Raw genomic sequence first — 16,852 nt, forward strand, 5'->3', positions numbered from 1 at the left:
CTAATAGACTTGCAAAATATTTATTCACTGGATTTACTTTTTATGACCAGACTATGAAGAATAAAATAGTGTTTCCTCTTTGGTTGTTTTCTAAAGAGAGAGTGATTCACTTATTATGTTTAGAATAGCACTAATGGAGGTTCAGGGCCACTATCATTCTTTAATTAATGTGACAGATGAGAGATAAAAAGGTGCTCCTTATTTGTTTTAACTGCATGTACTCTGGGCTTCCTGAAGACCACTTGGCCTACAATCACTTTAAGAAATGTTATGATTTGGCTCCGAGTCGGATGTGTTGATTGAAATCAGATAGCCAAACCCACAAGAATCTTGTTAGAAATAGTGACTGTTCCAAAAAAGTGAATCTAGAAGACTGGCATACACACAGTGAGTAGAGGACACACATAAAAGCTCTGCATATATCCTTAACTTCAGATTTTATTAATTTTGCTGCTGTTACATCACTGGGAAAACATGAGCAGTTTGCCATACAAGGCTGGGGTTTTTTGTTTGCTGTTTCAAGGCCAGAGTATATATTCTGCATATTAACAGTGACTTCAATCCTAATTTTCAGTGTCAGAACTTGGTCAGAAAGTGCTTAATGGGACTATTTCTTAATGACCTTGCACCTTTCCTTTCTTCCTGCAGCACTAGAAATGACTGTGTACTGTGTCCTGGACATGCTGTGAATTCCCTAACAGAACATGGTGCATCACTCCTTCGAAACAAAGAGGTGTAATTCTTAGTTTACTAAATATACTTAACAATTTTCCTCTTTAGGATTTTCTCCAAGTGCTCCAATTGCTGCAACAATTCATAACCAAATGGGACTCCCAGGGAAGATCATCAACTGAATTAGTTTTGATGTTGAGATATGACTTGTGGTTACTTGTTATTCAGTGACTTTGCAAATGTACCCACCAGTTTCTTGTGTAACCGTCCCTTGACTACCACATAAGAAAAGGCTAGAAAAAAAAATGTGAAGAGAAGTAGTACTAGTTGAAATTTGTGATTTAATTAAAATGTACTCACCTACCAAAACTCCATGTTTTAAAGGTTTCTGTGGGATAGTTACCCAGCCTTATTTCTGCATGGTGGCCACCACAGTATTATTTTGTGAGCTAGTGTTGATGTAATGTATAATTATTGAATTTGGCTATCATACCAAGTTCTAAGGTGTAGGTAATAGCTAAGTAAGATCTTATACACTGAAATAGCAATTTCTTTTATTTTGGCTTTGGAAGTTGGAATTTCTTTATTCACTACACCTCTTTACAGATATTTTGGTAGTGCAGGAAAAGCATGCAGTAATAACTATGCAATACTCTTGGTCAATATGTGCCTTATTTTTCTCCACAATTAGCTTCTTCCTTTCTCTTTCCTCTTAAGTAGCCCTATAACTATCATCATTAACAATGTTTACTTTTAATCAGTTGTGGTATTATAATTCTCAGTTCTTATTTATTTTTCCTTATTATTTACAATCATTGCAATGTCCTTGCAATATCAGTATCATTTGCATCTAAATGCAAATAGTTTGTTTCCAAGCTATTGTTTTGATTCCATCTTATCTGTTCAAATAAGGAAAGCATGTATTCCTTGGACTAATCACAGTAGTGTTTCATTAATGTTATCTCCAACTAATTATTTTGTGTTATAATATAGATCATTCATCACTTCTTAAACAGCTGATTTAATTGTTTCAGAGATGAAAAACATAAAAATGCAATTCAAAGTTTCCTACTTACACACAACATTGTTAAAGATGAACTGTAACTTAGTGTGTGAGAGAATGTCTGAGAAATAAAAGGCTGTTGTTGTGCTTTTAAGTGTGTGATCCAAGGCATCTGTCTTTAACAAGGATAGATGTTGTGGAAACAAGTTTTATGCTGTAGTCAGAACTGACCATTGGCAGGGAGTAAGATTATTTATTTTGCAGAGAGACAAGGTAATTGACTTATCAGAAGACAGGGTTATCACTGAACACACACAAACCAATGGCATAGAAGAGAAATTTACATACTTTATAGGGAGATGGTGAAGTATTTGCAGTGTAGATAACTGTAAGGGCTGTGAGAAAGAAAGATCATTTTCCATGAGAGCCATCAAACCATTTAAAGACAGGGATTCAAATTCTGAGTTTTTATGATGGGATCAATAGAATCCTGAGTTAAAGATCCCAGCAAATCTCTCATGCTAATATATGCAGATATGCACCTAAAGGGTAAATGAGCAGTAAGGTGAAAGGAAGTATTATAAAAATGCCAGTCTTTAATTAAAGGGAAAGCTAAGACTTGTGAGAAATATGTATTTTAGCATAGGGCTGGATCCCTAAAGAAATTTAGCATCCTGTTGTCCAGAATCCTCAATCTCTAGACCAGCAAAAGCTCCTAAATAGGGCTTGTCTATTTACATTGGGGCTGATTTTCACATTCTTGTGAAGTTGATATAGGGATACCATATCAAACAAAGTCATTGATTCAGATTTCAGTGAATAATTGAAGAAAGACAATTCTTCCTACAGGGAAATACCGTAAGTCCTAATTATCAAGCTCCTTCAGTGGGGTTTTTTTCTGTCATTAAATTTAGAGCTTGTTTTAGCCAGCATTCTGGTCAACATAAGTCTTTACTGATAAAACCTTGTAAGCTCAATTACATGGAATTTAAAGCGAAAATGCTAGAGGAAGTTTTTGTATCTTAATAATACATACAAGCTATTATTAAGCTGAAATACAGAGTATTACTTTACAGAAATGCCATTTTATAATGAAAAGGCACAATACTTTCAAAGAAGCTTCATGCAGCACTACGATCTTTCTGAAGACATTTCTGTGTGTTATGTAAAGAGAAAGGGTTTGTCGCATTTGTTTGGCATTACAGTCTTCTCCAAAAAAGAATGTAATTACTTTGACATTAAGAGCTTCAGGTACTGGAACAACTGTGAGTGTACTTACACAGATTTGGTGTTTCTTAATAGATTCCTTTTTGAGCTCTGAACAGGTTCTGAGGTTATATGTTTTCTGCTAAGTAGGGTACAATTAGCAAATTTGTTTTCTGGTTTTAAGCCAGTAGTGGCTCACTCTTCAGGGCTTATTCAGTGTATATTCTTTGAAAGCATCTAATATTAAGGCTCACTTAAGTTTAGTGTTGTATGCTGCAATGAACAATGAAATCTGATTTCAAAACTGTTGGAGTTTTTTAAGAATTGTGGTTAAACCTCTTTGTGCATCTTACATTCTTTTTTTTCTGCTTAAATTCAGAACACATGGCCTTTTCCTGAGGAAGTTAACATCATAACATTCTGTAATTTGCCCAGTTACAAGGAAATTGCTACATTGTAATTGTTAGTTCATAATTGTGATTAGTGATGGACAAAGAAAAGCCTACTGGTGTCAGTCAGTATATAGGCCATATGAAAAATACATGCTTCAACCTTAAAAAGTATTTTTCCAATTTACAAATCTTTTCTTTTAGCAAGATCCAGGTTTCCCCAGGTTATGTAGACTGTATGTGATACTCCACATTAAAACAGCATCCCCAAATTATTGTCAGTATGTACATGCATATCTTTTGTTCTTTGGAAGAGATGTGCAGTTGTGCGCCTCCAGGCTGCTTAGGACATCTGAATCTCTTTAATCTGACACATGTCAGATTAGTGCTTTTTGTGAGGCCATAAACATGAACATGATGTAGCCCCACAGGATGTGTTAATGCTGTTAGAGGCTTTTTTTCAGAGAGTATGTCTGACTTGTGGCATTATAATTTAAAATTCATATTTGATGGGTATTTCATGTATTCTATAGCTAAAACTATCCCAAGGTTTGGTGGTTTTTTAAATTATATATTATGTGCTAACTATCTTCTGAAAAAATTAAATACATTCTCCTAATAGAGATGTTGCTGTACAATATGTCCTCCAAAGTTCAGGGGTTATCTTAATTTTGAGTGTATTGGAATAACTTGTAGCAAGGTCCAAGCAGATGGGAAAAGAGTTACTTCTCAGGAAGCTTAAATTTAAACACAGAACAACTCTTTTTGTATTTTGTTTTTGTTTTTAGTTTATTTTCAGAGTTCTGGATAAACCAAGATATATAGTGCTAGACTGCATGCTGTCCAATTTGGCTTTATAATCAATAAGCCTCAAAACAGAAAGTAAAGGCTTCTGAGGGAGAAACAACAATCAAGTTTGAAAGTGTGATTCAAGACAGTATGGTTTACCAGCAGGATACCATCCTTCTTTTACACTGGAAATAGAAAGCTCATTTAACCTACTTTGGAGACAGATGTGACCATTTCATAATATCCATATTAGAAGTGGGAAGAGTTTCTATATTTGCGGTAAGAGCAGGAAAGGAAAACAGTGAAACTAGAGCTACGTGAGACAAGACAGGGAAAGGATTTCCAAAATACCCTACAATACTATATGACAGATGGCTGAGAAGATGATGAGGATAGACTACTAATTCAAACTCCTGAGCTGGAAGGCATAACTATAACTTCTGTAAGGACAGTTTTATCGGAGTGCTAGGTGTAGCAATGTGATTGTCTACAGGATAAACAAAGCAAACAGGAATCCAACAAAAACCAAACCAAACCACAGCAAAACAAAGGGGAGCCCAACGAAAAACAATCTGCATCGTTATTTGTTCCTTCTTTTGAATCCTGGCAGATCACTGATCCATGGTCAGTGTGTACAATCCTGAGCATCCAGATAAGCATAAAATATGTTAGGAATCCACTTCCTATCCTTGAATGTGGGGAATGTGTGGAAATTAGCTCAAAACCAGCACAAGCTGCCAGCAGGAGTAGTAGGTGTTTATAACTGCTCTGATTTGTGCTGCTCTGCTTCTCCACTGACATGATGTGGTGCCTAGGAAACTTTAGTGTAATCATGGCTGAATTATTCCTAAGTCAGAATTGCTTGGGATGCCCATTTTAATTTTGAAAAAAGTTTCAAGTAGTTATTATAGAACTAGGAATATGGAGTAACAACACTGTTTCACTGAATTTCTTTGGATAGTTTGGGTGAATCTTCCCAATTCTTAAGTAATTTCTTCAAGTTTTAAATTGCTTTGAAAAACTTGGCAATGTTATAATCTTTAAGATTTATCTCTAATGATGTTAACACTGATGAATAAAACATTAAACATTTTTGAGATATATAATTCCTAGAAATATCACTAGGCTATTTCCTTTTACAATTTGTAAGGCAGCCAGTGGAACTGTAGGATATTTTGGAAAAAGTCCTAGAAAATGCCTCATTTGTGGATAAATAAGCTAGCAGTTGAAGAAGGTATCAGAGTTGCTTTTTTTCAACTGGATACGTGAATTGATAGAGTAATTTCAAATATTTTATGCATAGTAGCCTGCACAGTCATTTCAATGCATATATTTTCTCCTGAGGACATTAGATTAGCAAGCTGGTTATTAATGTGAGAAATTTCAATAGGTGAATATTATATGTAAACCCCAGCCTCTTTAATTATTTATACCTAATGGATGTCTTGGTTTGTTCAGTAGAAAGGATACTGTTAATTTAAATTCCCATTAATTACTGCATCAAAGTGCACTTTAAAATATTCTCTGTCCTAAAGAGCCAAATTATGGGAAAGGAGATGAAACAGCTGTTACTGCTGTTGTGTCAGGCAGCATTTATTTGGCTAGACAGCTTTTTTTTACATAGTTGTACATACATATTAGTTACAATAATATGTGTTTCAAAAATACAGATTAGACACAGTGATAAATCTGAATCCCTTCAGTGAGCCTGAGTGTCTGCATTCAATTACAGCCTTCTTAAAATACAGTGGTAGATTCTTCTATTGTACCATACTGGCAGAGTCCCAAATTGGTTTAACAATTAGTGTCCCCAAAACACCAAGCTTGGTTCAGAGATGGAATGTGAGACCTCAGAATACTCAGGCAGGGTCAACAGATATCTCTTGACACTCACCACAGGCCTTTGTCCCTTCTCATGTTGCTTTCTTTTTAAAGGTCTCAGACTCTGAGACACTGTTTTAACTGACCTTATTTTTTCAATTTGTTTTTATTTTGATGAATGCCTGCTGCTGCCTTGCATTGGTCTGTATGTCTGGAAGAGTGTTTTCTTCATCGCTTTCCCACGGAAACTCAAGCAGCCCTGTCCTTTGTCCCTTTCACTTACTCTTCGTATCTAAATAGATCATTAAACTAGCTTTCCTGAGTCACCCTTGACTTCTTTCTCCTGTAGAGATGAAAGTCTCAAGATGTGTCTCTGGATACATTGAAATTAAGTAACCTCAAATTCAGTGTGGTTAAAAACAGCTCCCAGTCTTTCCTTCCAAACCTTCTTCCCATTTCCTTTCTCTCTGCAGACATCTCTGTGTTTTCTGCTACTCAGCACTGACCTTTCCCTAGACCATTACATTCAGGTAAGTCTAGATACTGTACATTGATTTTGTACGTAATAACTTCAAGATAGTAATTTTTCTTTATCTATGGCTACAGTTCTCACATGAACTTTATTTTTGGCCTGAGCTATAAAATTCCTTTCCTCTGAAATCTATCAATTCAGTATAGTATTGCTGTTACCCACTGTGGATGCTCTTGCAGCTTTTTTTATTATCTACCAACATGAGGTGCTAATTTTGAATGATCTTTTTAGCTTAACCACAGCCTCTTCTCGTTTTTCGTTTGCTCCTGAAGTGTCCGGTATGAACAGATGGGTTTCCCCATTCTTCAAATGTCTTCTTTTTTATTGTCCCTACTGTCACCAGCTATACAGTAGAGAGATCAAATTCTTCTCTGTAACACCATATATTGGTTGACACTAGAGCAATGAACTACTGAAAAATTAGATGTCATAACTAAGTGCTTACAGAAACTGAAATTTCTGAAGCTGAAAACAAAACCAAGTGTTACTTGAGAAAGACGCATTCTGTTGAAGATTTATTTCAGCTGATGTTTTACATCTTACTTTTCTTTGGGGTAGAAGAACAAAAAACCTACAATAAAATAACACCCATGTCCCAACTCAATTTCCTCTCACTTTTCCAGAGCTAAGTCCTCCATTTTATATATTTCCTACCATCTTCTGCCTCTTTAACTCCTCTTTTTCCATTTTCATTGGAGTTCTTGGGACAAGTTCCAAATGTATCATTTTCTTTAACATTATTTTACTCCAAAAAAATTCTTCCCTGTGTGTTTCTGTAGTCAGATCATTCATTTGAATAGAATATTAAAATTTATTCAATTCCTCCACAGTGAGAAGATTTTGGAACAGCAGCCACTTAAAAAATAAAACCAAAATACCAACAACAAAAAAGCAAGAGATAATTAAATGCAATGAGGGGACAAATGTAGTATGAATATGTCTGAAGCTTTAAAAATTGAGATTGACTTGCCATTTAGTCCAACTGCTTCTAATTGCAGTATGCACACATGATATTCACTTTGTTCATTTTTAGCTTTTTGTAGGCTCTATATAGAAATTTTTGTATCTTCTCCAATATTTTTAATAGTTTCCAGTGACTATTCACAGGCTAAGTGAGAACTTCATTTTGAGCCAAATAGTGTCTGTTCTTCTTTCCAACCTGTATGTTATTTGCTATTTGGATGTCATAGTCTCTTTGGTTGTACTTTCTGCTATCCTGTTTTGTCTGCCCTTTCTATATTCTATTCTTACAACCTTCAGAGAATGTTTTCTGGGCCACATCCAAGGCTGTATTTGTTCAGGTGAACTTCAGGAAATTTCAGGGTAAAATAATCCTTCATTCTAACAGTCCGTAGAGAATTTAAATCGATCAATCAAAATGAGGTCAGATGTTACTATCTGGGGTTATAAGTAAACCAATATTTAGGGAGGGAAACTGTCTAAACAAATTATTGCCTGTGAAGTTAATACTTGGAAAGATCTATGAGCAAGAGGAAAAAACATTGTATCATCTTTTTCATCTCATATATTACTTAATCCAAAGTGTGCTTGTTTGACGTCTCTGTTTCCTGTTTGGGTAATGCATATGTGCTAAATTCTGGTGATGAGTTATTTGTTTGTGCAGTTGGGCTTAAGATAAGCAAAATAAAAATGTTTAGAGCTGTACATCAAGCCAAGATAGTAATTAGTCAGCATTAAAACCCCCCTGCTTTGATAGAAGGAAACACCAAGTTCCTCTCACCAATTCCAAATAAAGAAGTGTTCAAATTAAGAAAATCATATGATATGCTTAGATCTGTCTGGGTTGCAATCCTTGGCCTTCAGGCTGCATCAGGGGATTTCAGCATGCTGCTTCCTATGTCCTCCTGAAAACTGCCTGCTTGTGGCTGTTGAAGTCGCAGACTTTTTCAGCCCCACAACCTGATGCACTGAGCTTGCCCCACAAGTTTCTGCATCCAGGTTAGTATGGTAAAAAGTATCTGTAACACTATGTGCTGTGGACCAGACAGGCTGCAATGGGGTGAGACTATCTGTTAGCCCAAATCAAAATGTTCTAAGGCATGGTTGCCTCTTGTGTGACATGCAATACTGTGAGTCTGTAACAAGTTTCTTAAAAATTTATCATAGTGTTCCATGGTTTATCATTTGCTTATTATCAGATATCATCATTCCCATTAGTAATTACTTTATCCAGTGGCTAAGCCTGCACATTACCACTAACTGCAGCTAGCAGCATTGTGTAATTGTTCCTACTGTGTATTTTTAAATAGCAAACAATTTTTCAACAATTAATGGTGGAGGAAGAAAAGGCTGCTGCTGCCACTGGATCCCCTACTGCAGCAACCATCACAAGATCAATCTTTATATCCAATCTGTTAATTGCTGTGAGACTTACTTGTGGTTTGGACACATGTGGGTATCTATGTTTAAAAGCTGACTTCATAGATGAAAATAGGAATGCTTTAATAATTATTTTCTTTCACTCCCGGTACACCTTATTAAATCAATTAACATTTCACTTTATCTTTTTAAAAGTTAATAGATACATCTTTTTAAGAGTTAATAGTGAGAAAACTGATGTTTGCTACATACATATTTGCAATGCAGACTTTATACATTTTTTCACATTATTGATGTAGTATCATGGTTCTATCTTTTTGAAACGGCATGGACCATGTATCTATTTCAGAGAAAAAAACTATCCTAAAGTATCAGACCCATGTATTGTGGGTATTAGCTCAAAGTGCACTCCAAAACTGGAATGCAAGAGGCCTCATAGCTTTTTGAAAACTAATATGACTACTACATTAATTTTGTGTTATCGAATAATGTTGTCAGTGTGCTATTTGTGTGAAGTCTCTAGGGTTAAAATATTCTTTAAAGAGATGTTTATTTTTGCACAGACCTATTGAGTTGTCTCCTATTGTATGTTAAAGTAGCTGCTCTCAGAGGTCACAGAGAGTTCAGCTTTACAAAGACACCCTTATTTTGTAGAAAATGAATTTTCAGACTCTCTAATGGGAACATTCAAAAATGTCTCTAATAAAACTTTTTTTAGAATGTTTCATTTGGTGACTTGTCCAGAAAGAGGAAAAGTAATGTAAGGATACAAGTTTGGACAATAATCAGACATGAAAGCATATGCTCTGTTTTCAGTAAGTGTAGAGAGTTCCATATATTTTTAATGTTTCTGCCATAGGAACATAATTCTTGGAGTTTTGTATTTGTTTTTTCTTCCTCAACCTATGTACTTGGGAAAACATTTACTGACTTTTGGTTTTCTGAGCAGCAGACACAAATTATAAAAGCACAGAACCAGCAACTGGGTCCAGTCAGATGGGCTGTGCTCTTGCACAGTTGAAGACTTTGGAGTCCCAAGCAGTCAGCAGGATCAGCCTGCACTGATTCCTCTGTATCATGACAGTAGAAGGATAAATCAGTCCAAAGCCATAGCTTCGAGTAAATGCAGTGTTTGTGAAAGATATCATTCTGATAGCAGTGAAAAAAGAGCTCCTTACTTTTTCCCAAGAGGACAGCATTAGCTGCAGCAAATCAGGTTTTGCACTGGTGTAGCACTTCATTTATGTCTCTGAGATACCCAGAATGATTTATCTTATTGACTAACTTAGCAACTGGTTTTGACTATTCCAACAGGCAGTTCCAATCTAGCAAGTGAAGCCGACTGAGATGAGCTGTATGAAGTTAGACACCTGTCATCCACTTAAAATGATCAGCATATTACACAAGGGTGCAACAGTGGGGGATAGCAGAGGCATGCAGAGACATGTCCAAGCCTAAACCTTAATTTTCCCTGCAGATGCTTTAAATGAGTGTCACTGCTTGTAAACATGTATGTGCTTGACATTAGACATCTCAAGATACTTTAAAAACTGCAAAGTTCTGGAAAAGCCTGGGTCATCAGAATGTTGCTTTGAAACTGGAAGAGTGTTAAATATAATTTTGAAGGGAGATCGGTGGGAAAATATTTGTTCTGAGGGGGAAAAGTTCGAAAACAGAAGCATTGTAGGCTTTTTTAGACATTTTGTTGCTATGTAAATAGTATTTCCGAAGGTCTGCACCAAGAGGAATTTTTGGAGACAGGAGTTGCTGTTTACCATTCCTGCTTTCCATTCAGTGCATCCACTATGGCTAGGTCTGGTGGGGCAGACTATGATGCGAAGTACGATAGGCTATACCGGGCCTGGCACTGCCAGTCGTGCAGCTCAGTCCGTTCTGAGCCTGTCTGTCGGACGGGGCTGATGGAGAACCCTTGGTTATTCGAACGCCAGGATGGCCGGGCACTGGTTATTTGGGCTATTTCCAGAGACTCTGTCCCCAGCTGTGACAGTGACCAGGGCACACCAGCCCGCCCATGGCCGCGGTGCCTCCCTGTCCTGGCCCGGCTGCCGCCCGGCCGCGCTCCGGGCGCTCCCCGCGGCCGACGGTGTGGGAGCGGGGCACGTCAGTGTGAGGGGGCCGGTCCTGGGCAGGGCAGGGCGCCCGCGTCCCGTCCCTCCCCGCCCCTTGCCGCGGCTCCCTCCCTCCGGCTGGGGGCGGCCGGGTCGGCCCTCGCCGGGATCCCATTCCTCCTCCATCGGTGGTGCATGGTCGCGGCGAGAGCGGAGGAGGACGAGCCCGGCGGGGCGCGGGCCGGAGGCGGCGGCTAGAGCGGAGCGCCAGCGCGGAGGAGCCTCCTGTGCCCGGCAGAGGTGAAGCGGAGGCCTCGCTGAAGTTGTGCAGGGTTGGGAGGACGGGAGGGAGGACGGGGACCGCTGGCTGCGCTTCCATTCATTGCCCGAGCGGCGGCCGGGCTGCTGCTCCCCCCGGGCCAGGGCTGTAGCCTCAGGGACAGGCCGGGGAACAGCCGCAGCGGGACGCGGCACGGCGCGGAGGTGGCGGCAGGGACGGGGCTGTGGCGCCGGCGAGAGCCGCCCGGCAACCGCCGGGGCAGCGGCGGAGCGGGAGGGCACCCGGGCGCCTTGCCCGCGCCCGCCGGGCTGCCTCCTTCCCTCGCTCCCTCCTTCCCTCGCTCCCTCCTTCCCTCGCTCCCGCCCTCCCGTCCTGACGAGCAGCCGCTCCCGGCAGGACGCGGCTCTCCCGGGGCAGCGGGCGGGGGTCCGCGGCGCCCTGGCCGCGCTCCGCGCACACGTCCGGCACCGCAGGGCGGCGGGCCGGCCGCGCTCCCTCCGCGCCGTAAGGAGCCGGGCGGGGCCGGTGCGGGCACCGCCCGTCGGGGGGCCCCGGTCATCTTCGTGCGGGACGGGCAGCGGGGGTAGCGGGAGCCAGGCTGCCCCCGGCCGGGGCACCTGCAGACTCTCCTCGGGGGGATGGGAGGGCGGGGGCTTCTCGACTCTCCACAAGCTGCCTCGGGGAGCGAGGTTTCAAAACTCACCTAGGTGCCTTCACATCTCTGACGAGTTCTTCATACCCGTCGTGTTTCTGGGACCAGTTTTTGAGGGAGAGATGTGTGTGTCCGTGTGTCTGTGAGAGTATTTTGGTTTTTAGGACCCTTCAGGGAAGGGAAGGAAGTAGGTGATACGGGTTACCGCTGCACGTTTTTTGGTAGTTTAGGTGTCACTCCAAAGGCACTCAGTAACACACCAGAGAGATTGGATCCCGTAATTCAGAAGTTGTGGGCGCACTGGAGAAACATCAAGTAAAACAGCATGGGCTGGCAGTGCTGTGTCCAGACAAGTGCACACACTCCCCGTACCTGGTGGCAGAGCAGCAGCATTGCACCATCATTTTAAGTTTTCCCCAAGCCAGAACTAAGCAGACGAGACACTACGAATGTGTGCATCCTAATGAGAGATGTATTAATAAGGATAAGTGAGCACAGTTACAAAGCTCCAGCTGACCTAATCCAGAAGAAAATATTATATATGTTAATTACAAGATTGGGCTTTCTTAGGGAAACATTCTTAGGCACCATTACAGATCCCTTAAAGAAGATGTCTGCTTGGTCCCAGTCCTGCAGTGGGTTCTGGCTGTTCAAGCTCATACCTGTAAGTGACCCTGTTGTTTTCATGGGTTTGCTTTGGTCACAGAAACCTTATGGTACTTTTGGAAGGTCATAGAGGCCTAAATTTATGCTGTGCACAAAGAGTTGCTAATTAGGAAATGTCAGTGACATTCCACTTTATTTTTCTGAATAAAACATACTACAAAAATATAATCCAAATTAAGCCCTAGGGCTTTCTTGAGTATTTTATCCATGTTCATGCATTGTTAGGTCAGGGTGTAGGCAGACTGTTAAGGCAGTTGTTAATGACAGGTTTTTATCTCAGACACAGTTTCATGGGACCATTGCTCAGTTTTTCAATGCATATGCCTGTTGCAGCCACTCCAGCTTTAATCACATTGCTGTTTTCTTCACAGGATTTCTCCCTCTGAGTCATGGAGTGGGTTTAATCAGTATGTAGGAAATTGCCCACTTTATCTTTTTTTTTGGTTAATCATCTGTTTTTATTAAGCATTCTGGGAAATGTTTGCGTGATGATATACCCGCACATCAGGCAAGTAGTAGTAGTGTGTCATTTTCTTTTATGACTATGAATCTCTGGGAATGGATGTACCATTGCTGTGTAAGAATGTTACAGTTAGTTTTGTTACTTATTTAATCAAAACATATTTCTTCCACATCTTCCAAGACACTCTTGATTGTGCTGGGCTGCAAAGTTAGGATCAGAAGTCCTGCTGGCAGAGACTGAAAGGAAGCCAATAATTGCCATGATCCTTTTTCGTGTTCTAGCTTGTAGCTGTGAAAATTGCTTGTGGTGTTCTGTAATACAGAAGGACAGTGACTTACTAACTGCTACATGTTATTGCATCAGCAGAACCTGACTGAGCTGCAGGTGACTGTAGAGTTGGCAACCAGGCAAGAAACCCAGTATTTTATTTTGCATAGGGTGTAGACATTGCTGTTTCAATAATAATTACATTAAAATGAGGATTCATTATTTCATTATTTTGCTGAGGGGTTTGGAGAACAGAATTATTATTCATCAAAATTTGTGTTTCCAGAATATTATACTTTGTTAGACATTTAGTATGCATTGGAGGGCTCCCCAGTAAAAGAGAAGTGGTGGTTGTGACAAGGGGATGTGTTGAATACAGGATGGTAGATCCTGGCTAATGTAAGATTTCTGGTTATTCACTATGGGCAGAAAACCAGTTTCTAGAAATTTTACCCTCAGCATCTTAAACCCAACTTGTTACAAGACAAAAAGGAAAGAATCTCTCCACACAGGAATAGCCCCTGGTGAAGCTGGTGCTTTCCTCAGAGCTATTTATTGAAGCTTGAAGTGGGAGGGTGAGGATGGCTGCTCTGCTGTCCCTAATTGTCCTCACCTCCTATGCACACACGCGTGTTCATGCCCAGGCACAAGCACACACAGCTCCTCTTGTTGGCTGACCCTTCGCACCATCCACCCTGCAGGGAGGAGAGCAGAGCTCAGCTTCTGAACTGCTGGTGGCAAGAAGAGAAGCCGTTTTATGTCCCCATTCTGTCCCTGTGAACAAGGGCTTTCTGTGTCTTCCCTTGTGCCGCCTTCCTCTGTGTTTTCTGTGCCTCCTTTCCCTCACAAGAGTTCCCATTTCTCTGCTTTCTGCCTAGGGGATCAATCATTTGGGGGTGTCAGCATTTTGAACTCATTTGGGAACAAGGGTAGAGGTGGCAAGCAGTTGGAAGGTGTTACTGGCTCTCAGAGCCCTTTTTTGATGCAAAGACAATTGCTGGTGTGATCGTAGTTGACAAGTCTGTTAAAATAATACCTAAGACTTTTGCTTTGATTATTTCTCCCTTCTGGCTTTCCAACTTTCTTGAAAATTGACAGGATTCTCCTGAGTTGTGGTGCCTAAAATCTGCCCTGGGAAAATGGAACTAACAGGATATATTCTCCCAAAATCACTGTCCTATATAGAGATGAATGGGAATAAAGCTGAATGTAGCGCATTTGTAAAGCCAAGATTAAAAAAAGTGTTGTTATCCCTTGCCTTTTAAAATTGCTCAGGAGATGTGGTCAGATACTGTGAAAGCTGTCTAAACAAGTTCTATTCTTTTACTGTCTTTTAAGTAAAGTGATATTTTCATGTTAGACTGCTGACAGAAGGTGATGCATTTTGGAAAATAATGCAGACCTGAGGTCTTAATTTCTTTTTAATTTGCCTTTTAATTTGCCTTAATTAACAACTCTAGGAGGTGAGACATTAACTGTGGATAAGTATTTCAACGTCAGTTAATCAGAGAGTAATCAATTTTCCTAGAAGTATTTTCCTAAAAGATATTTTTGTGGAAGGTAATTCCAAAGAAAACTAAATGCACAATGGAAAAGTAATTAAATTATAAATTTGCTGCAATGGCAGATGACTGCAAATGTACCCAATCTATGTGAGTGGGTCCAGAATGTATCTGAAATTCTGAATGATGGCAATATATATAACAGTTGGACAGTTACAGTATCCATGGCTGACCATAAATAAATTACAGCAAATGATATTTAGAGACTCTTGTGCTGTTCACATAATCAATAGGTTCCAGTTTCTGATCCACTGATGTAAGTAATTTAAAAAATCAAACAAAAAACCAAGAAAAGCATGGTCTGTTGCTAAAGATTAGTTTCTCCAGTTTTTGTTACCTTCTGGTTCTCATAATCATACTGTCTTTTTCAGCTTGGAGCTCTATAGTAAAGTTAGATGTGGGGTCTTCAAAGAAGAATCCAGAATATTTAAGACATTGCTGCATGAGAGGAATGCTGCAGCAATTTGTTCCCTAAAACATTTCTTATGTATTTTGGTTTAGATGTTGTTGGTTGGGGTTTCTTTTAAGTTTCTCTGAAGCCCATGGTGAAAACACAGGAACTAAATGATAAACCATGAGAATGAAATAATATAAAAAGAGGAAACAATGTCTTGGAGAAAGCATCATTTTATGTTGCAGCCAGTGAGAGTACTATAAGAAATGAACCCAGACACACAAGGAGGGCTTATTTTAGCTGATTTCAAATTTTTCCATTTTCACCTTTAACAGCTTCTAGTGCTGAGAAACAATCAATTGAAGCAATATTGCTGAAGCAGCTGTACAGTCTCCTTTGTCATTGGTGTCACTGCTCTATTTCAAATTTATTTGTCTTAATACTGTCATCTTAAAGACCATGAAGGTATTTTTGGATTGATGTGTTCTACGTGGTATCTAACATCTTACTGGTGAATATGTCTTGGATTTTAATTACACATTCAGAAGTAGCTTTAGAGTTCACTAAGTGATCTTCATGCTTGCTGACACCTGACATTGCATATGTTGTATGCCTTCTTGTACATAATTTCTGACAATTCACCAGTAAGTATTTATGTTGTCATTCTGTTCCAGATTAATAGCAGTAAGTTTTGTAGATAAAATAATATACTATGCTTTAATAGTGCAATTGATACTTACCTTAAAGTTTGACTGTAGGTCGTCAACCTTTTCATTTTGCAGAACTCCTTTTGATCCCAAGTAGGTTTTTCTGTTAAGGGTGCTTTAGGAGAAAATCCTGTGAGTTTACTGCTGGTAGAAATGGTCAGTATGGTAACTGTAGCAATGATAACTGGAGCCTGGTCTAAACTGAATGTTGCATTGCTTTATTAAAAGTGATACAGTTTTTAAATCAGCTTCATGTGAGCAGTGTGACTTCTCAGGGTGGTTGAGACTTTGGGTAGCTGTGACAGAACTTTCTTGGTTCAGCTTTCTGGCATAATCCCTTAAATCTGTTTGGAAAGAATCACCTGTGATATGGGAATATAAATTCAGTCTATTTATTTGATCTTCTGTTAAGATTGCAGATAGGGTGCCAGTTGATGCCATCTGTGTTTATAGATTTTGCAAGAGTATTCACTGGGAGATTATTGGAAGCCAAATCAGTTTACATACATTAGTGAATTGCAGCTTGCAAGGCTTGTGTCTGGGATCATTGTAAACAGGTTTTTCAGACTTTTCATTGAAGTTTCATTTGTCAAAACCTGACCTCATCACTGAAGTGTGTGGTGGTGATAAAGCACCAGTGTTGTATGTTGGTAGATACACTTGACTTTAATGGTTATGTACTCTTGTTTGTCTCTTAGCATGTGCATATTGCTTCGATACATCATCTGCAGATAGTAAGTTTGTGGAGGGAAGGCTGTACCAAAAATACTTTCATATAAAGGGGTTTTTTATTAAATGTTTAATAAGTCATATATATGTATACAATGCTGTAAATACAGTTACTGTTCCTGCAGTTAAAGTACCTGTAGAAGAGAAGATGCTACAGATGAGAGTACATTCATTCTGTCAGATATTAGGAGTTTAGTGATGTTCTGGTTTCAGCTGAGTTAGTTATTTTGCTTCATAGTAGCTGGTATAGTGCTGTGTTTTGGGTTTGGTATGAGACTAATGTTGAGAACACACTGATGTTTTCGTTGTTG

The 16,852-nt window shown here is 39.6% G+C and overlaps 1 protein-coding gene across 4 annotated transcripts in view; it reads left to right on the top strand.

Annotated features, from left to right (window-relative positions):
- Nucleotides 1-10,942: 10,942 nt before the first annotated feature.
- LHFPL2 (LHFPL tetraspan subfamily member 2) overlaps nucleotides 10,943-16,852 on the top strand; it is a 117,745-nt gene continuing 111,835 nt past the window's right edge. For all 4 annotated transcript variants that reach the window (XM_048290515.1, XM_048290517.1, XM_048290518.1 and 1 more), the window contains exon 1: nucleotides 10,943-11,121. The gene's annotated coding sequence lies outside the window, so the exon portion shown is untranslated. The remainder of the gene's footprint in view (nucleotides 11,122-16,852) is intronic.

Source organism: Corvus hawaiiensis, chromosome Z (assembly GCF_020740725.1).
Source record: "Corvus hawaiiensis isolate bCorHaw1 chromosome Z, bCorHaw1.pri.cur, whole genome shotgun sequence".
Taxonomy (NCBI): Eukaryota; Metazoa; Chordata; class Aves; order Passeriformes; family Corvidae; genus Corvus; species Corvus hawaiiensis.